Below are 25,972 nucleotides of genomic sequence, written 5' to 3'. Positions count from 1 at the left end.
GGGCACAGCTTGCATGGAGCACTGGGTGTGGTGAAAAAATAATGAATACTGTTTTTCTGAAAATAAATAAATTGGGAAAAAAAAAGAAAAGGGTAAAAGTTAAAAAAATTAGCAGAAGAAGAGAAAAAAAATTGAAAAAGAAGAAAAATTAAATTAACTACAAGACTAAAGAATCATGGGGAGAAAGACATGAGTTCCATGCTTTGCTTTCTCCTCCTCTGGAATTGCACTGCTCTCCTTTGTATTGAAACTGAACTCCTTGGTAGGTGAACTTGGTCCTGGCTGGATTTCTTGTTGATCTTCTGGGGGACGGGCCTGTTGTAGTGATTCGCAAGTGTCTTTGCCCCAGGTGGAATTGCACCGCCCTTACCAGGGGCCGGGCTGAGTAATCCGCTCGGGTTTGCCTTCGGGAGCTTTTGTTCCCTGAGCGCTTTCCGTAGAGTTCTGGAGGACAGGAATGAAAATGGCGGCCTCCCGGTCTCTGGCCCGGAGGAGCTGAGAGCCCGGGCTCCACTCCTCAGTGTGATGAGGGAGCAGGAGACTGGCTGGAGACCGAGCAAGGGCTGGCACCTTGCACCCCCTCTCTATCCACTCCCCTTCCGTAGTGTGTGTGGCATTCCTCAGGCACCCCATATACTGCCATAGATGATAAACAAATAGCTAACTTGCAGAGATCGCAGTCCTGCAGTACAGGAGTCTCCCTTGCTTTACAAATGTCCTGGAGATCTACGAACAGGGAGGTTACCGTATCAATTTCCAGAGGCAAATAACTCTCAGTTCCTCAAGCCCTAATGTCTCCCTCCCCACCATAAACAAAACTGAAGGAGGCTGAGGTAGAAGTGAATGTAAATATAGTTAAATCTCTTCTAAACCTAGATCTCACTAACAAAGACGATTATAGCAGGATCGTGACACCCCACCAAGAATCTCCCAACTATCTTGATGTTAATGGCTGGCCTAAAGACAACATTGATCGAACCACAAGGGCAAGGCCTCCGATATCTTGGCAACTTGTAGGCCCTCTTCAACATATGAAAACTCCGTTGAAACCTCCCTTCCCCTAACCTTCCCCAACCGAAGGGTACATAACCTGCCATCCCTTACAACCCGGGGCAGCAGTTCTTCCTGCCCACAGGTCCTCTCCCCGTGCTTTAATAAACCACCATTTTACACTTACCACGATAAGCACTGACTAATGCATAAAACTGTTGACTCATTATATTGTATACCTGAAACTAATATAACACTGTATGAACTTTAAAAAATAAAAATAAGTAAAACAAAATTGAGGTTGAATGACTATTACATCACATTTCATCCTCCCTGGTTAATCTGTTTAAAAAACAGCACTAGGTGTAATACAAATCTGAACGATCTTTTCAAGACTTTTGACATTTACAGACGTTATTAGTATTAACTTTAGCTGAATTTGTAAAATTACCAAAATTGCTTTTCAATCTTCGTGGACCCAAAATTTCAAACATACTTTCAATCAAATCGGCTATTTAATAATTTGTCCTCCAGCAAATTGAGAGAACATAAATTTTTCTAAACTGAATACTATTTTTGATTCTATGCCTACCATTTCAGATTTCCAAAACAACAATGCATGCCTTTCTGCTGAAGTATGGCTTAGTAAGTGGAAACACATACACAAACACAAGTGTGCACATGCATGCACACACACGATTCTACTACCTATTTCCTTTTATTCCCTGGGAGCATGTCTCTTTTATTCACAATTCTTCTCATTAATTCTTAGAATTATCCACCAATCAACCAAAAGAAAAATGACACATAGCTATACCAGCATGTCAGTTCTGATGTCATGGAACCTAGTTCCATGGTTCCATTTAAGTGAAACCATTCTATTCACAGCTCCTGATGAGCGGGTAGCTCTAGATAGTCATGACTTGTACAACTTGTCTTAACTCCCTTATGCCTGAAATACAAACAGATACTTAGTTCAAGTTCAGCAATCATCTATAAGGCTCACCAGCAACACATGATGTTGCCTGATATAGTAAAATAAGCTTAATTAAGCTGACCTTCTCTGGCATATTAGCTTGGAGGGAGGGAGCTGAGCAATTGGTGGAAAGACCTAAAGCTGAACAATTACACACATAAGATCAAAAGGTACATTGGCCCCTAGCGGCAGGGAAGCTGAATATGGGAAGGAGCAATCAGAGAGCCAAATTCATGAGGACACAGAAGCTAAGAGGTACCAAAAAGCTGGATGCAGAAAAGGGGACAAAAACTGGGTCAAAAGCAAATGGAGAACAGAAATAAGGGGAATAAATGAAATAATAATTAGATGAAAGACAGAAGCTAGCTACTTAATGACTAGGAATAAGATATATGCCTGTTTGGGGCACCTGGGTGGCTCAGTGAAGCCTCTGCCTTCAGCTCAGGTCATGATACCAGGGTCCTTGGATCCAGTCCTGCATCAGGCTCTCTGCTCAGCAGGGAGCCTGCTTCCCACACCCTCCCCACCTCTGTTTCTCTATCTGCCTACTCGTGATTTCTCTCTCTGTCAAATAAATAAATAAAATCTTTAAAAAAAAAAAAAGATATATACCTGTTGGATATCTGCAATAGCATTCAGATTTTAGCTATGGTATTGTTATCCTTGCCCTCCGAAATCCATCCATTCCCCCAGACAACTGCCTCTAGTCTTCTAAATTATGCATCCTATCTCTTGAATGCTTGCTTGAAATCCTCCAAGATCTTCCCATTTTACTGAGAATAAAATGTAAGGTCCCATATGATCTACCCAGTTTCCGCTCTCCAGCTCATATTGGACCACACTTTCCTCCTGCTCACTAAGCACCTGTACGAAGAATGTTTGGTCTCTAGATCTCTTCTTCAAATATCAGCTCTTTTTTTTTTTTTTAAAGATTTTATTTATTTATTTGACAGAGAGAGAAATCACAAGCGGGCAGAGAGGCAGGCAGAGAGAGAGGGGGGAAGCAGCCTCCCCGCTGAGCAGAGAGCCCGACGCGGGACTCGATCCCAGGACTCCGGGATCACGACCCGAGCCGAAGGCAGCGGCTTAACCCACTGAGCCACCCAGGCGCCCAGATATCAGCTCTTTTGAAAGGACTTTCCTAATCGCCCACTCTAAGGCATCGTCATCTTATTTCTCAACCCCTCAGCTAGTTACTAACCCATCATCTAGTTTTATTTTCTTTTTAGCACTTATCACTACCTGCAATCCTAGTCTAGTCTAGTCTAATCTATTTATTTACTACTTGTAATTCTTTTATTTGTTTACTCGTTAAGTGCCCAAGAGAACGTAGACAGAGAACTTTCCTTGAACCCCAACACTTAGAACGCTGTAGGAATCCAAAATATCTAAGAAAGGAATGATGAAAAGATGAAAGCACAGGATGGAGGGAAGAAGGAAAAAGGGGGAAAGGGATGGGAGGAGAATATGGAGAAGAAGGAAAGAAGTTCCTCCTAAAGAAACCCCAGTGCTGTTCTGAAGTCTTAATTACATTCATTCGAGATCTTGCTTTTCCTCCATGAGTCCTTGGATTTTCTACAGTTCAAATTTCAAAGTTTCAGCTTTGTCTGGGAGCTAATAGTTCATATCTTCCTAATAGTCTGATAAACTGAAGCTTTACAATAAACTCTCACTTATATAAAGTAACTTGCATAAGTAGTTCTTTCTTAATAAAAGAAGAAAAATGCTTATTATCATAGCAGTAATGACATAAAAACACTAAGGATAAAATGATTCTACATATATCTTCAGTAATGAAAAAGAAGAAAAAGCTCAAATAATTAAATTTGTATTTAGTTTCTATTATCCTGTCACACAAATTATTTCATCCAGTTAACTTTCTCCTTAATAGAAAAATACGTTTATATTAAAATGTTTATCAAGTGTAGAAAAGCACAAAGAAAAAGTAAAAATGTACCATAATCTTATCACCCAGTGAGGATCACTGAATGTTTTTTGCACGCATTTTTTGTTTGTTTTTTTAAGTTTTTATTCAAATACTAGTTAGTTAATATACAGTGTTAGATTAGTTTCAGGTGTACAATATAGTGGTTCAAGACTTTCATACATCACTCAGTCTCCATTGCAACAAGTGCACTCTTTAATCCCGTCGCCTATTTCACCCATCCTTCCGACCACCTCCTTTCTGGTAACCATCAATTTACTCTCTATAGTCAAGAGCCTGTTTTCCTCTTTCTCTCTTTGCATGCATTTTAAATAAAAGTGAAATCATAACCTATAAATTTGTAGCCTGCCCTGTCACTTAGTATCATAATATTCCCATGTCTTTAAATATTCCTCTATGCCTTTCCTTTTCATATTTACTGTTTAAAAACTTTTATACAATATGAATAATTTTATATAGTTTACCAATTTTTTTTACTTTTAGATTAGTTGGAAATTTCACAAATGTAAATACTGAGATGAACTTTCATAAAATTAAATTTTATATGTGTCTACAATTTTTCCTTGGAATAAATCAGGGTTATTTTTGCCTTATATTATTTTGTCTTCTGAGTCACAATCATAAACTACAAAATACTAAAAATTCAAGAATCTAAATTAAATTGAATTATACTCATTCTTTAAAAACTGAGAGTGGGACAGAGTATTTGCAGACAGCATAAAATAGCTGGCTGTGTGTGTGTATATGTGTGTGTGTGTGTGTGTGTGTTACAATATTGTAGAACAGTGCAGACATAATGACCACAATCAGGGGGAAAGATACTACCTCAAAATAGGCACGCAGGAAACATTAGCAGGAACCTAATGAGCTTTTTAAAATTACTTGGGTTTTTTAAAAACTTACAGTGATGAAAGATATATAAAGTGAAGTTGTCAATCAGATGACGAATTGGCAAAATTCTTGTTTACAATAATGGATGCCTTTAGGGTTTGTCTACATATATATATATACTAACCTTATTAAAAACTCCAAACTTTTCCATTGACTTAAGATCAACGTCTTTTTATTTATTTATTTATTTATTTATTTATTAAAATTTAAAAGTGAGACAAACCAGGGGGAAGAAAGAGGAGAATAGATGGGGGAAAGCTGTCCTTTCCACACATTTTTCATAGAAGCCTGCAGTTTGAAATCCACTAGAAGAAGAACTGCTTCGTGTGCTCAGAAGAAGAGTACAGGCCCTCCTTAATCAGAGATGACACAAAATCAAGACTTTTCAGGGCAATACCTGCAGTAAAGGATAAGTATTCTGACAATGTCATTGTCTGCAAACATCTCCTAATGCCACCAGGTAAAAAAGAATCACCATCAGCAGTATCCAATGCTTATTCAGCTAGTCATGGACCTAAATGACCCTTACTCGGATTTCTGCTACAAGATTTACAGAGGAAAAGAAGCCGACATTCAGCTGAAAAAGAAAAGTCACTAAAACAGAAAAGAATCAAACTAGGATATATAATCACCAATAATCAATCAATGGTATCAAAAGGGCCAAATAGCATGCATGATTTTCTACCGACTATTTTGGATCTTGCCATGTGTTAGGAAAAGCATTTTTAGATATGTAGATGCTGAGTGTATATAGTTAAACCTAGTGGTGTGTGAAGCTATCCCACAGTTAATTACTGATGATCTCTTCCTAATTCTGACTTTTTTTAGTGACATCACATTAGTAGCTAGAAATTGGCCATGATGAGACTATTTACATGGAAATTTCTCTTTTTTTTTTAACATAGTGCCAATTGCTAATTTACCCAACGTAGTGCTGGAAACCTAATTGTATTTTTTGTGAATTATATATTCAGATACACAGACTCTCCTGATGGACAAAGGATAAAACAATAAAACAGTCAGTATAAAGCAACAAAATAATTAGTCACAAGCTATGCTAGCTAATGATGTTACTATTGGGCCCAGAAAGCACATTTTCAATACAGGCCCTTCAGTGAGAGTCAAAAGGCAACCTGATTTTGCTTCACAGAATGACAATTTATAAATGCACTCTTTATAATTAATTTTACTGAAATATCTTCAACATGGAGTAAAATGCACAACTCCTAATACAGTCCTATGAGTGCTAACACATGTCCATGTAACTCATGTACTAACAAAAAAATCAAAGTATAAAACATTCCCTTCTCCCCTGAATGATCCCCTGTTTCCTTTCCAATCAATAATGAAATCACTCCCTACTCCCTGCCCAGGCAACCATAATTCTGATTTCTAACATTACGGATTGGCTTTATCTATTCTAAAACATCATCCAAACAGAATCATACAGTAAGTTTACTTTTGTGTTTTACCTCTTTCACTAAAAATAATATGTTGACCTACATCCCTGTATTTCTCAGTACTTATTTTTTTTCTCAGTACTTATTTTTTTAAACAAACTTTTATTTGGAAATAATTCCAAAGTTATAGAAAATTTACAAGAATTACAGTAATAACATTTAAAAAACTCTGTATCTTTTACCCAGATTCACCTGTTGACAGCATTTACCTATTTCTTTTGACATTTATGCATACACTCTCCCACTTATAGAAGGTTGCTTCACGAATACCATGGGGGTTAGGAGGTGCCAATCCTTCACAAAGTCAAAAATCCAAATATAACTTTGATTCTCCAAAAACTGAACTACAAATAGCCTACTGTGGAACAGGAGCCTTACCAAAAATAAAAACAACAAACACATATTTAGTATATTAAATATATTACATACTGAAATCTTCCAATAAAATAAGGAGGTAGAGAAAAGAAAATTATTATTAAGAAAATCAGAATGAAGAGAAACTGCATTTATAATGCTGCATGATAAAAATATTCATGTGTAAATGGACCTACACATTTCAAGCCTGTGTTGTTCAAGGGTCAGCTGTATACACATACACATACAGATGTATGCACATATAAACATCTCCATACTTACATTTTTATAATATATAAAATTATACTCAAACATTTGAGAAGTTACATACATCATGGTTCCATACCTGTATATACTCAGTGGGCTACCTACAATTAAATATTCTCCATAAAATCACATCATATTCAACAAATTTAACATCAATAAGATTCTTTAATAAAACTACCTCATATTCTAATTTTGTCAATTATGCACTCTCAAGTATATCTTCTATGTGCTCTTTCCCTCCTAAGGATCCAGTCTAGAATCAAAATTTTTTTCTTTTTTATTGAGAAGTATTCCTTTGTACAATATATTTAAGTTGTTTATTCATTCTTTTATTCAAGGATATTTGAGTTATTTCAAGCCTAAGACTATCATGAATAAAAGCTTCTATTAACGTTTTTGTCTACACTGTTTATGAAAACCAACACTATCATTCTCCTGGATTAATAACTAACAGTAAAACTGCTGAGTCACAATAGATGTTTAACTTTGTAAGAAATTACCGCACAGCTTTCTAAGGAGTAGTACAATTTCACAGGCCCCAGAAATATATGATCATCACAGGTGTTCAATACTTTCATAAACATTTGATACTGTCAGCCTTTAAATTTTAACAATCTAGAAAAATGTGAAGCATTTTCTCATTGTGCTTTATTTAATAATTCCCCAATGACAAATCATGTTATGTGCCTTTTTGTGTCGTATTGACCATTTTTATACTTTCTTTTATCTGCTCAAGACTTTTTCCCATTCTTTTATTGATGTGTTTTTATTATTGATTTTTAAAGCTCTTTATATGTCATTCATGAAACCCCTTTATTAGATGTATGCATTGTGAATGTTTCACAATTACTTGATTTTTTTTTCTTTTTTTGGAAAGGTGTCTTTTGATAGGGAAAAGGTTCTGATTTTGATTAAGCAAACTTTTTATTTTCCTATCTAAGAAGTATTTGCCTAATCTAAAGCCAGGTAACTTAATATGATTAGTTCTGTGATCTGTCATGAATTAACTTGGGGAATGGTATTCAAAAAAGCAAAATACATTTTTCCCCCAAAGTTATCCAGCTGTTTCAGACTACTTGTTTAAAAGTCTTTCTTCTTTCCATTGCATAAGCACATTTGTTTAAAATAATCTGATCATATATTGTGGATCTATTTCTGTACTTTTATTATATTCCATTGATGTATTTCCCTGTGCCAATGCCAATATCACACTCTCCTAATTATTGGTGCTTTAAAATACATCTTAGCATGGATAGAAGTTAAGGGGTATTATGCTAAGCGAAGTAAGTCAATCAGAGAAAGACAATTATCATATGATCTCACTCATATGTGGAATTTAAGAAACAAAACAGAGGAGCATAGTTAAAGGGAGGAACAAATGAAACAAGATGAAATCAGATCAGGAAACAAAACATAAGAGACATTTGACCACAGGAAACAAACTGAAGGTTAATGGGGGGGGTGTGCGGAGTAAAATGGCGATGAGCATTAAGGAGGGCACGTGATGTAATGACCATTATGTGTTATATACAACTTATGAGTCACTGAACTCTACCTCTGAAACTAATACACTATATGCTAACTAATTGAATTTAAATAAAAAATAAATTAAATTAAATACTTAGAATTAAGTAATATAAGTCTTCTCACTTTTTTTAGTTTTAGGTTGTCTTGTTTCTTTTGGGGACTTTGCATTCTTCCATACATATTAGTATCAGGTATTATTCTCTTAAAAAACTCATTTACTAGGAGTACGATTGGTTTTTCCTGGAAACTATATCTAAATTTGAGGTGAATTTACATTTTATACAGTGAGTCCTTTAATAGCAAACATGGTATATCTCCCCATTTATTTCTTAAGTTATCTCTGTAATGTACTATAGTTCACACAGTACTATGCATTATAGCAGTGTATCATTGCTAGTATATTGAAAAGCAATTTTTTATAAAGTGACTTTATATCATGAGAAGATGCTACATCCAATCTTTATGCTCTTCATTTATTTTTTTGAATTATTGCACTACTAGGATTTTCAAAACAATGCTGAATATAACGGTAAAAACAGATATCCTTCCCTTATTCTTGATCTTAGAGAGAGTGCATTACTGTAGATTATCACAGATGCCTTTTATCAGATTGAGGATATTCTATTCTACTAAATTACTGTGATTACTATCAACAAATGGTAAATTTTATCAAATCTACTTTGTTTTGGTTTAATTTTTTTCCATCTATTATAGTGCCCATAAGATTTTTATCCTCTATTACATAATGTAGTGAATTTTACATTATATGAATAAAGTTTAATGCAGTAACTTTTTAAAAATTCACAGTATAAAGTGTACAATTCAATTACTTTGAACAAATATATATGGTTATGCAATAGCCACCACAATCATGATATTTCCATGATCCCAAAAAGTTATCTTGTGTTCTTCTCCCTTCACTTCAGTCAAAGCACTGCCCCCACTTTAGGCTCTGACAATCACTGACTGGTCTGCTTTATATTTTCAACTTTTTTTAGAATTTGGAGTCTTTCGTTAAAATATGGTTTTGAGAAAACATTATCCTTCTTTATTGAATTAGCATATTTGTCAAAAATCAATTAACTGTATATGTGTGGATTTGTTTATATTAATATATAATGTATTATTTGTTTCAGGGCTACAGGTCTGTGATCCATCAATCTTACACAAGTCACAGCTCTCACCATAGCACATACACACCCCAATGTCCATCACTCAACCACCCCATCCCTCTAACCCCCCTCCACTCCAGCAACCCACAATTTCTTCCCTGAGATTAAAAGCCTCTTGTGCTGTGTCTCCCTCTCTAGTTTGATCTTGTTTCATTTTTTTCTTCTCTTCCCCGCTGATCCTCTGCCTTGTTTTTTAAATTCCACGCATCAGTGAGATTGTATGATAATTGTCTTTCTCTAATTGACTTATCTCACGCAACATAATATCCTCTAGTTCCATCCACATCATACCAAATAGCAAGATTTCAAATTTTTCATGTCTGCATAATATTCTGGTGTGTGTGTGTGTGCGCACATGCGTGTGTGTGGGTATACACTATTTATCTTCTTTATCCACTCATCTGTCGATGGACATCTGGGCTCTTTTCACAGTTTGGCTACTGTGGACATCACTGCTATAAACATTGCAGTACACGTGCCCCTTTGGATCACTATATTTGTATCTTTGCAGTAAATTCCCAGTAGTACAATGGCTAGGTCATAGGGTAGCTCTGTTTTCAACTTTTTGAGGGATCTCCATATTGTTTTCCAGAGTGACTTACCAGCTTGAATTCCCAACAACAGTGTAAGAGAGTTCCCCTTTCTCTGCATCCCCACCAACACCTGTCGTTTCTTGACTGGTGAATTTTAGCCATTCTGGCTAGTGTGAGGTGGTATCTCACTGTGGTTTTGATTTGTATTTCCCTGATGCCGAGTGATATGGAGCAATTTTTTATGTGCCTTTTGGCCATTTGGATGTCTTCTTTGCAGAAATGTCTGTTCATGTCTCCTGCCCATTTCTTGGTTGGATTATTTGTTCTTTGGGTGTTGAGTTTGAGAAGTTCTTTATAGATTTTGGATACTAGCCCTTTATCTGATATTTGCAAATATCTTTTCCCATTCTGTTCATTGTCTTTTGATTGTTTTGTTTCCTTTGCTGTGCAAAAGCTTTTTATTTTGATGAAGTCCCAATAGTTCGTTTTTGCCCTTGCTTCCCTTGTCTTTGGAGATATGTCTAGGAAGAAGCTATTGCAACTGAGGACAAAGAGATTGCTGCCTGTGTTCTCCTCAAGGATTTTGATGGATTCCTGTCTCACATTGAGGTCTCTCATCCATTTTGAATCTATTTTTGGTGTGGTGTAAGGAAATGGTCCAGTTTCATTCTTCTGTGTGTGGTTGTCCAATTTTCCCAACACCGTTTGTTGAAGAGACTGTCTTTTTTTCCATAGGACATTCTTTCCTGCTTTGTCAAAGATTAGTTGCCATAGAGTTGAGGGTCCATTTCTGGGCTCTCTATTCTGTTCCATTGATCTGTGTGTCTGTTTTTGTGCCAGTACCATACTGTCTGGTTGATTAACAGCTTTGTGTAATAAAGCTTAATCCAGAATTATGATGTCACCAGCTTTGCTTTTCTTTTTCAACATTTCTCTAGCTATTCAAGGTCTTTTCTAGTCCCCTACAAACTTTAGAATTATTTGTTCCATTTCTGTGAAAAAATTTGATGAAATTTTGATAGGAATTGCATTAAATGTATGGAGAGTTCTAGGTAGCATAGACATTTTTGCAATATTTGTTCTTCCAGTCCATGAGCATGGAACATTTTTCCATTTCTCTGTGTTTTCCTCAATTTCTTTCATGAGTACTTTATAGATTTCTGAGTAAAGATTCTTTGCATCTTTGGTTTGGTTTATTCCTAAGTATCTTATAGTTTTGGGTGCAATTGTAAATGGAGTCTACTCCTTAATTTCTCTTTCTTCTGTCTTGTTGTTCGTGTATAGAAATGAAACTGATATCTGTGCATCGATTTTATATCCTGACACTTTACTGAATTCCTGTATGAGTTTATATGTGTGGATTTATCCCTTTCCATTGATCTATTGTATCCTTACTGTAATGCCAAACAGCTTAGATGACTATCATTTTAGAATTAATCTTAAAATTATGTAGTTTAAGTCCTCCAAGTGGTTTTTCTTCAATATTCATTTGACAAAGTCTAGATCTTTTGCATTTTCATATGAAGTCTAGCATGAATTTTCCATTTCTACAAGAAATTTTGCTTTAATTTTGAATAAGATTGCTTTGAATCCATAGATCAATTTTCGTACAACTGACATATTAATAATATTGAGTCTTCCAGTCCATGAACATGGGGTATCTCTTTGTTTAGTTAGTTTTCCTTAAATTTTCTCAACTGTATTTCATATTTTCAGTGTACAGGTACTTTTCTATACATATTCATTTAGGATTTTTTTTGATGAATTGATTTCCTTATCATTCTGAAATATGCCCCTTTGTCTTTGGTGATATTTCATGCTCTAATCTACTTTGTCCAATATTAATATGAACACTCCAGATTCTTTTTGCATATCTTTTTCTATCATTTACATTCATTCAATATTTTCCTTTTCATTTAATCTATGACTTTATATGTACAAGTGAGTTTCTTATAGGTGGCAGTTGGATTTTGCTTTTTTTAAAATTCTATCTGACAATTTCTGCCCCTTAATTGGTTGTAAAGATCGACATATGTGATGTAAATAATGTATATATGACATACACACATATATATATATGAATGGATTTCAATTTACCATCCTTTATTTTCATCCATTCATTTCTTTTCTATTTATCCCTTTTGAACTTTGTTCTTTTTATGCTTGCCTTCATACCTTCATTTGGGTAAACTGAGGACTTAGGTTTCATTTTATCTCCACCACTCTCTTGCTATTAATAATTTTTTTTTGTTGTTTTGCTTTGCTTTGCTTGTTTTTAGTGATATTCTAGGGTTCTAATAGTGTTCTAGTGTAAAATCTTATAATATTATATTTCCATTTTTTTCTCCCATTCTTTGGCTCATTTCTTCATAGCTTATTTCTACATATGTTAAAAGCCCCATGATAGTCTACTGTTATTTTTACATTACTGAATAATCTTTTAAAGAGTCTAAAATCATTTGAAGATAGTTTTTATATTTATCTCTTATAACACTATTTATTCTCTTCTCTAGGTCAATTTTTTTTCCTGACATATCTCTTTTCTGATAATAAATTTCCACAACTTTCTTTGGATTCTGTTTCTAATCCTCAAATTTCATTTATCTTGAATTACTTTATTTTGTCTTTACTTCTGAAAGACAATTTCACTGGATGTAAAATTCGAGTTACATAGTTTCATGTTTTTGTTTTTTTGTTTTTATCTTAGCACTTTAAAGATGTCATTTGATTATCTTCTGGCTTCTGTTTTCTTTGTATGACCAGTCAAATATGATTCTTCTTACTGTTCCTCTGTAAGGAATATGTCCTTTAGTCCTCTACTTTCCATTGTTTTTCTATATCTTTGGTCTTCTAAAGATGACATTTCTATATGTACCTTTTTTTGTCTTTATCCTACTTGAGTTTGGTTAAGCTTCTTGAATATGTGTGTTATTACTGAAATTTGTAATATGTTTAACACAGTCAAATTACTAGCTTATTACCTTGATTTTACATGATCCAAGTCATTATCTTTATTAAGGTAGTTCTATTTCGATTTTTCTCTTAGTCCTAGTGTTTAGCTGTCATCCTGGGCTTTTTTCTACTCAAAGTTATGTGTCACCGGCCACCCACAGTAAGATACCTACTGGCTACAGCACTATTACAGCAAAAAGAAAAGCATAAGGAGCCATAAGTGAAGCTTTTCTTCCTACAATGTCTTATTAGATCCCTTTAGTGACAAGGTCTAATATTGGGCCAGCTGGCAAAGAAAAAATTTTGCAAGATGCCATTCCAGCATCATAAGGCAGGGCAAAGAAGGATGAATTTTGATAATTAGCACAGATGGTGTGATACTTTCTTAATTATTATAAAATAGAAAGGAAAGAGGTCACAGTAATTTCATTGTCAATTTTCAGTCATCTGGCAGATCCAATTTCCAACCTGTATCTCTCCTCATCCTAGTAAGACTGTTATTTTCTGTTTAAGTTCTCTTTACTCATGCATCATCCCAAACTGAGAAGTGTCTTATCAGCCAACTGCAATATCTGGGTCATCTGTGGATTTGTAAGAACCTACTTGGGATTCAGTGGAAAACTTGAGGTGTGCAGCAAGACCTTCCTACTTGGCAGGGCTTGAACTCCAAACTCTTTTCACAGCATCCCAGAAACAGCTTCCTAGAAAGTCTCACAAGTAGACCAGTGCACAATATCTTCCTGAGTTTTGCTAACATTCCAATGAAAACCTTTCCAGATAGTCTCATCACCAGTGTAGCCAGTTGCTTCCTGGAATATGTTGGCAGAATCAAAATGGACGTGACCTAGAGAATTTTCCTGGATCTCCAGAGGGTGTTTTCCTCTTCACCAACCTGGGCCAATGACACCTCAGCAAACCTCCTCCACAGGGTATTCTACAGCCACATCCTGCCTATGAAGAGTGAATTTCAGCCCTGGTAGTATCTCTTGCAAGTTTGTTGCCCCCTTGAATATCCACAACCTTACATTTGCTACCCCAATATTCTCTAGGATTCTCTTTACACTTTCTTAGTAGCTACTGCCATTTTGCAAATTAATAATTCTATTTAAATTACTAGTGTGCCTTCCGTCTCTTTACCATTACCCTGGCATCTTTAAATAACCTCAAAGCAACATGAATTACAATGTTTGAAAGAACTTTCTCAAATGATGTATAGTTCAATTCAATTCAGTTTAGGATTTTACAAGGTGTATCTAATGCCTGAAATATCTTACAAATGGACAATAGCAGAAATGTATATTTTAGTTAAAATGATGAAATTAGGGAGATGTTCAGAAACATTGTTCATCCTGAAACATTGTTCATCCTGAAGCCTACACCCATTCTTCAAAAGTAGGGTCTAAGAAATATAGTGCAGATATTAAATTATTAAACTACTGTGAGGGTAACACATTTGCGTTCCACTAGAAGGTTTAAAAAAAACCTATTTCATGTCATTTATCACAATTTTAAAATAGATGTTGCATCTGTAAATATAACAGAAGATAATATGAGGTTATTTAACAAGAGAGAATACAAAACTTTACAGTCTCTGCCCTGCGACAGACCTTCTATATGATAACTTATATTTCTTTTTTATGTGAACATGGGTTCAAATACTTCTTCCAGAGCCTATTACTCTGAGTACCTGCTTGTGTGTTAGTTTTTCTCACATGCCCTTCCCCAAACAATTCATTTTCCCTACCCTCTTCAGTCTCACTGCTGCTCTTTCTTTATGCTTGCTTGTAGTGGTGTTTGTTTTTATTGTCAGGTGGAAACCTGGAGACTGGAAAACTGGTTAAGTACTGGATTTAGTTTTACCCCCTAAGTACTTGAAGGAATGGATTCCTTTTCCACTGCTGAGAAGCCTCGAAACTTGGGAGGCCCACTGTTGTTTGCTCTTCTAGAAGCTTATTGACTGTCAGTGACTCTTGAAACCACCTGCTGTGGCTAGGGAATGTGATCTGGCTTCTGCAGTTCCAAGTGAGAAAGTATTCATTTTCTTAATAATATAGTATTTCCTTCTAAAATATTATTGAAAAATCATTGCTGCTGACTGCTGCTCTTCTCAGGAAAGGGTGCTTTCCTTTTAGAAGGATATTGACTGATGTAGGTAAATAAACTTGATTTACCATTTGGGCTTGCAAACTCATCTTTATGCAAAGTGAACGAAATTGTTGAGTTAAAAATATTCTAATTATTGAGCACATAAAATCATTCCATTCAACTCAACAGGCATTTATCAAGTGTCTAGTGTATGTTTAGAATCATTTTAAAGCAGTAGTATTCACAATTGAAAAAAAAAACAAAAACAAAAAAACTAGACCCTGGAATCAAAATTTCTGTATTTGAAATTTGACACTTTTATTTACTACATGCATAATAAAGGCTGCTTTGTAAGCCCCGAATTCCTCATCTGTAAATAGATACAGTAGTATTATCTACCTCATTAGAGGATTACATAAGATACCACATACAGTTATGTATAACTATTAAGATTTAAAATATTTTTTTAAATATTGGAGAATTGTGTGGAATTTTTCCTGCCCCCTATGAGTTTGCATGAAGGAAGAAATAAACAGTAAAAGAAAATATAAAGCAATAAATCACCAGGTCCCATAAAATAAATTTTATAAATTATAGCCCTACTAATATATATAAAGAGTATTTGGGAAATTGTCATTTCCTAGAGATCTCCAAATAACTTTTAAGAAAAAGTTGAGGGGCACCTGGCTGGCTCAGTCCATTGGGTGTCTGTCTTTGGCTCATATCATGATCTCAGGGTCCTGGGATTGATGCCCATGTCATTCTCTCTGCTCAGAGGGCAGTCTGCTTGTTCCTCTTACTCTCCCTCCATATTCTCCCTCTTTCCCTCTCAAATAAATTTAAAAAAAAAAAATCTTAAAAAAAAAGAAAAAGTTGAAAATGTAGATAAGCATAAATAAAAGCAGATTATATAAAAATAATTAAAATCTTCGAATTTCTTTTTATATCCAAAGTTCCTGGTCTCTATAAGAGCATATATGGATTTTAAAAAGTAATCTTATCATCTAAAACTCATGAGCCCTCAAAATCATCCATTTTTACAATGTTATTAAAGAAGAAAATGTCAAAGTAAGAAAGTCTTGGTCCCTCCTTCTTTAGTGAAGTGGTATCACTACCTGGTAGCAGAACAAAATTCCCTACGTATATGGGAAAACATAAAAGTACATCAAATTATATGTGAGATAAATATTTACGATATAAATTTACCAAACAATTATAATTTGTGTTCTAGTGCTCTGCAATGTGTTTTGTTTTATTTTTGTTTTATTTTTATGTCATACCAGGAATCGCTCCCATCTGAACCAATTACCCTAAACTATCTGCTCCTACCTTTCCCTAAATTTTGGAGAATGGTAAGTTCCTTGCCCAACTGTGGACACTTAGGAACCTAAAGTGAAATGAGAGAAAGGCATGATTCACTTTCCCTACCAGTGAAATTATACCTTTCCTGATAAATTTTTATTAGTGACTAGTGCTGCTGTTAGATGACCTTGGAAATGACATAAAGTGTATATGGAATAATGCCAATTCAGAGGAAATTCTGTCACCTGACACATTCCTGGGGTACAGCTCCCTGAATATCTCTTGGGAAATTACTCTACCTTCTTTCATATAATTTAGGTAGGACAGCCAATGACTGGCATATGACCTAAAACAGGCCAACCAAAATGTCTCTCTTGAGTGTTTGTATCTTGAGCAGAATGACACGAGTTCAAAAAACAACAACAAAGAAACAAACACAAAAAATGAACGGCCTTTTTTCGACCATCTAGATATGAGCGGTTCCTTCCATTCTTTACGATGTCTTCTCATAAGACTTTCAGGACCAAGACATTGCTGAACAAGAAACAAAATCAAAATCATCCCATGCCCCAAGTGATCCAGATAAAAACTAATCATGAAGTCACAAACAACAACACAAGGAGATGTTGAGGAAGACCTAAGCTGATTTTGTAAGGAATTGCACATAAGATGGTACCAATATTTATGCTGTATCAAGGTCATTCGTATCTTATCATAACAAGCTACAAAGGTCACCACTATCTGCACAGTTGGACATGTTTTACTAGGAAAATAATGAATCCTCTCTTTGTTCTATGCTTCTGTACTCATACTCATATGTGACACCTTTTGTTTGGGAGGAAAAAGAAAACAATCGAAACTACTTCAAAGAAAGTGGCCTGAGGAGATTTTACTGATACTTGATGCTGTCCTAATTTCTCTCCTGTCAAAAGTTTGGATGTTCAGATTTTTCTGTCAATTTTGAGAGCTTCTGTGTGTTTTTCAACTACTCTTTTATTTAAATGAGTAAATTTCAATTATTAGCAACAACAACAAAAAAACCCTAACTAATGATCATTTGTACAAAGAACACTTCTAAGTATCAAAAGTAAGAGGAAGCACCCAGACTTTTTTTTTTTTTAAGATTTTATGTATTTATTTAATTGACAGAGAAAGATACAGCAAGAGAGGGAACACGAGCAGGGGGAGTGGGAGATGGAAAAGCAGGTTTCCCACTGAGCAGGTGACCTGTGCAGGGCTCTATCCCAGGACCCTGGGATCATGACCTGAGCCCAAGGCAGATGCCTAACGCCTGGGCCACCTAGGCACCCTGCATCCAAACTTTTTTCCAAGTTTTTTAATCCATGTTCAATAAAATGTAAACATGACAGAAAAGAATGATTAAATCGTTTTTATGGCTAAATAACAAATAATACTGCATTGCATTGATATATCACATTTTTTATTCATAAATTAGTTTATAAACATTGCATTGTTTCCACTTTTTGACTGTCATGAGTGATGATGCTATGAATATTTAAATTCAGATTTTTGTATGGACCTGTTTTCAACTTTTTTTTTTTAGTATATACCAAAGAGTGGAATGGCTGTGTCATATGGTAATTCTAAGTTTAATTTTTGAGGAACCACCAAACTGTCTTCCAAAGTTGGCTCTCAGGTCAATTTGAATGGACAAACCAGTCTCTGAAATGATGCTTGCAAATGAGTTACTAGCATGTCAAACTCTCCGTGATATATTTGACCCTAAAATATTCCCACATGACAGCTGTAGTGCTACTAGAGTGTCTTGGTTCCTTTTTCTGCACCTGTCAGGAGAGGCCCTACTAATGAGAGACTGTTATACTCTGTGATTGATCAAGTTCTCGAAAACATTTTTCTCTTCTTCCTGTTATAGTTGTTCTGAATATTAGATACCTTTCCCCATGGAGTCAAAAGTACCCAAGTATATATGATTGCAAGTTGTAAAATAGGAGGCAGAAATCAGGTATTGATAGTTTATCCATTTTCACTTGTGTGTGAATTTTTAATTAATATAAATGTGGGAACATAAACATTAATGTAAGCCAAAATATTCTGATGAACAAGTTTTAGCAGTTCAACTTTATAACAGTTATAAATAAAAGTGTTATAAATAAAGAGCTCCGCATGGGGTTCTCTGCTCAGCGGGGAGCCTGCTTTCCCCTCTCTCTCTGCCTGCCTCTCTGCCTACTTTTGATCTCTGTCTGTCAAATAAATAAATAAAATCTTAAAAAAGAAAAAAATATCCAACTCAAAGTGTCAACAGCACCACTGTTAAGAAACCCTGGCATAAAGTAAGGAAGATTTGGATGGTACCTCCTAGTTACCCAGAAATAAACAGGAAGCCTAAGCAAGAAACAAAACTTAGCTATTTCAGGCCATTAAGAGTTTTAGATTACGTGTTATCACAGCATAGCCTAGCTTGTTGATGTTTATTTTGCAGTTTGAGTGATATTAGAACACAATGCCCTTTCCTGAGTAATGTTTAAATAATTTGGTTCTTATATTTCTGTATTTAATAACCACTCGATATATGACTGCTGAGATTAAACGAGGTTGAAGTTTATTTAAAAGTAAAAATAAATTGATCAATTCAGATTTCAAGATAGTTTAGCTTATCTTTGGAGGGAAGTCATCGTTCACGATAAGCAACCAATTAAAACCAGTTAACCTGATTAAAACAAGCCTAAAGTCCTTGCTCTAAGAAACCCAACAATCCAGTCAAATGTTTGAGGGAAAAAAGGGAAAGATTATGAAATTTGCTTTTGGAATAAACTGCAGGTTACAAGCATACTGAAAAAAAGTGAACTTTACATCAGTTTTAGTTTAGATCAGGAAAAGAGCCCTAGTCAGAAACGAAATCTGCCAGAACCTTGATCTTGGACAAGCCTCCAGAACGGTGAGGAAAAAAAATAAAATAAAATTGTTTTTTAAACACCAGCCTGTGGTATTTAGTTATGGCAGCCTGAGTAAACTGATAAACAATGATGAAAGAAAAAGGAACTAGATCCAGGAAATTCAATCTATAGAGGAGGAAAAAAGGATCCTAAAGAATTCATGATAGAATAAGGCAAACAGATTCAAAGTAATAATCGAAGAAATAATAGGAACATTCTTAAGCTAAAAACTTACATTAAGTTAAATATTTAAAAGGTTCACCAAGTATCAAGAAAAAACGAATGCATACATATACAAAAATGAGTATTTTAATGATTAAAAACAATTCCTACAAATATCAAGAAAAAAGTTACCTACAAAGAAATAAAAACGAAATTGCATTCAAGCATCTACTATACAAAAATTAATGACAATAAGAATAAATTAATTAATGTTTGCAGTATTTTGAGGAAAAATAACTGGCACTTCAGAATGCGATATCACAATTCCTAACATTTTTGTAGGGCAATGCACTGATCAAGTTGGACCAAGTGTTATAACTAAAGACCTCACCATATTAATGGTCACTATCAAGATTTATTTCTCACTCACCAGCAGCTTTGCGCTGTGAACCACAGGTAGAAAAAGTCTTTTATAATAAAATTGCAATCTGTTTCCTTTTCTGTTTGCAGTTTGGGTCACCTCAGTTTTGGTTCTCAATTCTGTTTGTACGTTTGAATCACCCAGGGGACTTTTAAAAATACTTGGCCCTACCACACAACAATTAAATAAAAATCTCTGAGGATGAGCCATGGCAACCTTTTTTTTTTTTTTTTTTTGGAGTTCCCTTGGTAATTCTAATGAGCAGCTAGGAGTTGAGAACTACTGCCTTCTATCAGTGGTCCTCAAATGTTAGCTTGGGTCAAGATACCAGAAGAGCTGGCTTATTAAACACAATGTGCCTGGCCACACCCCTAGAATTTCTAATCAGTAGGCCTGGGGTGTTGTTGGAGAATTTCTTCTTCCAACAAGGTCCCAAGAGAGGCTAATGCTTAGGGTTTGAGACCACACTTTGAGAACAATTGCCTTAGATGAAAAAATGGTGCTTTTTGTAGTACCTAACAAAGGTCTTAAAGAGCCAAACTACTCTGATATTCTTTTTTTTTTTAAGATTTTATTTATTTTATTTGACAGATAGAGATCACAAGTAGGCAGAGAGGCAGGCAGAGAGAGAGGAGAAAGCAGGCTCCCTGCTGAGCAGAGAGCCAAATCTCTGGACCTGGGATCATGACCTGAGCTGAAGGCAGAGGCTTTAACCCACTGAGCCACCCAGGCGCCCCCCCTACTCTGATATTCTGATATTTTCTTTCTTTCTTTCTTTTTTTTTTTTAAAGATTTTATTTATTTATTAGAGAGAGGGGGAGAGAGAGCAAGCACAGGCAGACAGAATGGCAGGCAAAGGCAGAGGGAGAAGCAGGCTCCCTGCCAAGCAAGGAGCCCGATGTGGGACTCGATCCCAGGACACCGGGATCATGACCCGAGCCGAAGGCAGTCGCCCAACCAACTGAGCCACCCAGGCATCCCGATATTCTGATATTTTCTACTAAGTCTCCTAAATTTCTAGCCTCCACAGGCTCAGAACCTAAGCACCAATATTCAACACCCAATATTTTAACAATTTGCTGAGGGAGTCATGTCACAAATTCCCAAATTGACTATTTGATTGTCTCCAAATTTTATTATTGCCAGTAATGCCCAATAAACATTCATGTACATATGTCCTATTGACTTATGCAAGTGGCCTGCATTCTCCAATATGAAAGCTATCATTCTCATTATTTACATTTAAATTCATTAAAATTTTAAAAAATGAAATATTCATTTTCTCTGTCACACTACATTTCAAGTGCTAAATAGCTATATATAGCTTAATGCTTACCATATTAGATAGTACAACAGAAAATTTTCATTATCAAAGGAAGTTCTATTGGAAAATGCTGGTTAGATTTTTTTTTTTTAAGACTTCATTTATTTATTTATTTATTTGAGAGAGAGAAAGAAAGCATGAATGGGGGGGCAGGGGCAGAGGGATTGGGACAAGAAGCCTCTCCAATGAGCAGGGAACCCATCTCAAGGCTCTATCCCAGGACTCTGGGATCATGACTTGAGCTGAAGGCAGAAGCTTAATCAACTGAGCCACCCAGGCACCCCTGGATTTTTTTTTTTTAACATGTTTCTTTAGGGTGCCTGGGTGGCTCAGTCATTAAATGTCTGCCTTCAGTTCAGGTCATGATCCCAGGGTCCTAGGATGGAGATCTTCATCATGCTCACTGCTCTCCCTCTGCCTGCCACTCCCCCTGCTTGTGCTCTCTCTGTCTCTATCAAATAAATAAATAAAATCTTTATTTTTTTAAATAAAAATAAAAAATAAAATGTGTTTCCTTTACCTGTATGTAGCTAAATATACTTCATAGTCCCTTCCATTGAAGACTGGCCTTCTCACTAGTTATTTTCCTTGAGTTATGAAGAAATGAAATGTCTCTTCTAGGCTAAGCGTGGAAGCAACCAGTGTCTGAACGATTACATGGAACTGAGGTGGGCCCCCTCCTCATGCCAAGACGGTACCAGGAAAGTAAAAAATTCTGAAGGCCCTGCACAAAGTCAGCCTGAAGGCCCCACCAGCCCCCTGCACAAGTGCCCTAACAAAGCCTTCCTGAAATGCATCGGGGGTTTTCCCTTACACTCATAACCCAGTGTTGCTCAGGGCTCTAAGGAAAAGTCAAGGCCCACGCAGGACTATGTCATGTTAAGTATTCATGGGCACTGACTAGAGAGCCAAACTAAACCAGCTGAATTCTAGTTCTGCTTCTTTTTAGCATGTAACTTGGGAAAGTAAGTGAACACTTTGAGGCCTCACTTCCCTTCTCTAGAATGGGATAATACTATTTTATCTACCCCAGAAGTTTCCTGAGATAGAAGAATGAACTTTTACATTTTTAAGACATTTAAAACAGTGCTTGACACTTATTATTAGACTTCGAAGTAAGATTGAAAAGAGAGCCTATGCTAGCTGTTGCTAAAGAACAAAAACCAAAAAGGCAAGTCAACAATAAATGATCGTGAGTTAGACACTGGTTACTAACCATAAAAATAATCATATATACATCCAATATAATACATAATTACATATATAATTATATAAAGAAAGAGATATATAAATTATATAATGAAAAAGATAAAATATTCCAACTACCATTCTAGAAAATAGCAATGAACAAAACAAAAAAAGCCTTATAGTGAGAGAGATCACATTCTAGCATTTTAGTGGGGTGATAGAAAATTCACAAATAATATATAATACCAGGCAAATATAAGCCTTATGAAGAAAAAATAACATAAGGTATAGAAGGTGACATATGAGGGGCAATTTGAAAGAAATGAGGGAAGTCATGTTCACATCTGGGGATAGAAAAATAGAGCTGAGGAAACAGCAGTATAAAAGCCCTGAGGCTTTATGAGCTTAAGTTTGGTGAACAGCAAACACCAGTGTGGTCAGAATGGACAGAGCAAGGTGGAGCCCATTATGGAATGAGACTTCATAGATGGTCATGGCTAAGACAGAGAGAGCCTTGCAGGATACGGTGAGGATTTAAATTTGATTTTAAAATAAAGAAACACTAGGATTGTTTGAGCAGACAGGTTTCCTAGATCTGACATACACTTTTAAAATAAAATCTACTCTGGCTGCTATTAGTGAACTTACAGGAGGAGTGCTGAGTCGGGAGGAGAGGCGGAAGCTGACTTATAAAGCTTCCGTATATGAACCATGTAGTCAATGCAAGATATTATGTTGGCTGGAATCAGGATGATGGCTGTGAAAATGGTGATAAATACACTGACTCAGAAAATATCTTGGTTTTGTGCATTAATCTATGACTTGTAGGAGTGTTTGGCCTAAGAATATGGGTGAATCATAGAGCCAGATAGTAAGACCTGAGAAGACCCACTGGTGTGGCCTTACGGAATTAAAACTTCCAGAGAGGAGTTGGGAATGCAAGTCTGATGCACAGGGAAATGGGCAGAGTAATATATTTACGGAGCTTCCTAAGTGTCCTTAAATCTATGAAAATACCTAGGAAGTTAGTGCGGAGGAAAAAAAATAACCTAGTTGTCTGACATCCAACCAAGTTATTTAAGTATTTGCCACCCAGGCCTGGCTATCAAAAATCCTATGACTGTTTAGTCCCTAAAGTGATTCCAAGATTTCCCAAACTCATGTAATTAGGAAAGAGAACTTCCAAAGTAGTATTATCCACAGATGGGAATCTTCCCAATACCCCTTTGAAGAGTCATTGTGGAGGATGGTACGTGAGGGGGCTCCAACCATTTTGTTTATAGGAAATATGATTGCCCCCTTGCAGAATTCACTCTTCAGCCAGTGAGGAAATAATGTAGAGACCACTGTCTGCTAGACAAAAATCTGTATCCTGGAGCTTTGATCTCTGCATGTTGTATTCCATTTTCCCTGTTTCTAGAAGAGAGGCCTTACTGTTTCTTTTATGGTTTTATTTATCAGGTAGCCCAAAAATGGCCAGATCATAAAGTGGTACATATAAACCTGATTGAGGAAAATGAATATAATCCAGAAATTCTAGTTTTAAAAAAAAAAGATTTTATTTATTTATTTATTTGACAGAGAGAGAACACAAGCAGTGGGGGGGTGGCAGGCAGAGGGAGAGGGAGAAGCAGGTTCCCTGCAGAGCAGGCTGGCCGATGTGGGGCTCGATCTCAGGACCCTGGGATCATGACCTGAGCCAAGGGCAGACATTAACCCACTAAACTACCCAGGTACCCCTAATCCAGAGATGCTAAATGCAGTAACTGAACAAGATTTCAGATAGTGTTCTGATGGAAGAAAGTAAATGTGTTTTTAGTCACTCTTTTCCTTAAGTATGAACATTGTTTTCAAGTTTATATATTGGCAAAGTAGACACTCTTTGTGTCCATCAAAAAGTAAAATGTAGTATTTTTATTTTTGCCTTTTTAGGAACTCCTCTTTTCCCCTCTACCCCATGTTCTTTGGTGAACTAGTTCTTCAATTCAAAGGGATTCAGTAACTCACTTTCCAGGTTTAAAAGGTAGGCATATAGTCCAGATCTAGAGTCATTTTATCAGTTCACTTGTCCACCGTGACTGGTTCAAGCTGATTATATTAGTCCAAAAAGATTCCTGCCCTGAGTTTTCTTGAAGCAAGAGGAAAGGATTCTTCATTTGAGGCCATGGAGTTTGAAAAAATGTGAACTGGTGGCCACTAGAAGGCATTGCCTTTCACTCCACATGGGAAGAAGCTGTCTGATATAAGGGAAAATGAAGCCAAGCAGAAGCAACCCCAGAGGAGAGGAGTCTGGAAGGAGCCTGGATGGGATCAGGCTTCTGGCTCTGAAGTCTGATATCCCCAGAATTCTTCTCAATCTTGAAGCTATTTCTTTGCGTCTATGACCTTCCAATTTCTTTTCTTTCTTTCCTTTTTTTATTTTTTTAGATTTTATTTATTTGACACAGAGAAAGAGAGAGAAAATGAGCAGGGGGAGGGGCAGAAAGAGAGGAAGAAGCAGGCTCCCCACTGAGCAGGGAGCCCAATGCAGGGCTGATCCCTGGATCCTGGGATCCTGACCTGAGCCAAAGGCAGAGGCTTGAACAACTGAGCCACCCAGGCACCCCAAAGACCATCCAATTTCACTGCCTGATGAAAACCTTTGCATAAGCAAGTCTGAGTTGCATTCCTGGAACTTGTAACGGAGATTGATCATTAGGGCGCCTGGGTGTCTCAGTTGATTAAGCATCTGCCTTTGGCTCAGGTTATAATCCTGGAGTCCCAGGACTGAGTACCGCATCAGACTCCCTGTCTGATTCTCCCTCTGCCCTTTACCCTGCTCATGCGCTCTCTCAAATAAATAAATAAAATCTTAAAAAAAAAAAAAGATTGATCTCTGAAACATCAATCTATATAACTAACCTTTGTATTCTTAATGGTGAATATATTTTTATTTTATAATAAAAAAAATACTCTTGAAAAAAAATTAGAACAGAAAACCACAGTGATCACATTCAGGTTGGAAGTCCCGAGGTGAGGAAGCTGCATGATTCATATGCCCACGGATCACAGGAACTAAAGAGAAGAGAACATTACAGAGACAAGGTGTGACACTGATTTTATAAAATCCCTTGCGTTTACTAAATACTAAATACTAAACCGTATTTCTGAACTAGCAGTCCCAATATTAGTGGCCTGAATAAGGTTAAACGATGCGCCACCAAAAATTATTTTTATAAAGTTTAAACAAAGAAACAAGTTTCTTTTCTGGTAACATTTTTTCAAAGTTTCTATTGCATCGTAATTCTTGCTGTGGTGTAAAGTAGCCACAGTGACATCTATTCAAAGAAAACCGTATCATTTATTAACATCGCCACAGAACACAGTTTGGGAAATATTAGACTGGTCTTACGTTGTAGATAGAAAAAATTGTCCTTAGGAATCTTATTCTTATCATATTCGTTCTGATTTAAAGTCTTAGAAAGAAAGAAAGAAGAATGAGGCCAGAAGGAAAAGACCATTTTTCCCC

The sequence above is a fragment of the Neovison vison genome, chromosome 11 (assembly GCF_020171115.1).
Source record: "Neovison vison isolate M4711 chromosome 11, ASM_NN_V1, whole genome shotgun sequence".
Lineage (NCBI taxonomy): Eukaryota > Metazoa > Chordata > Mammalia > Carnivora > Mustelidae > Neogale > Neogale vison.
Note: the sequence above shows the minus strand (reverse complement) of the source record.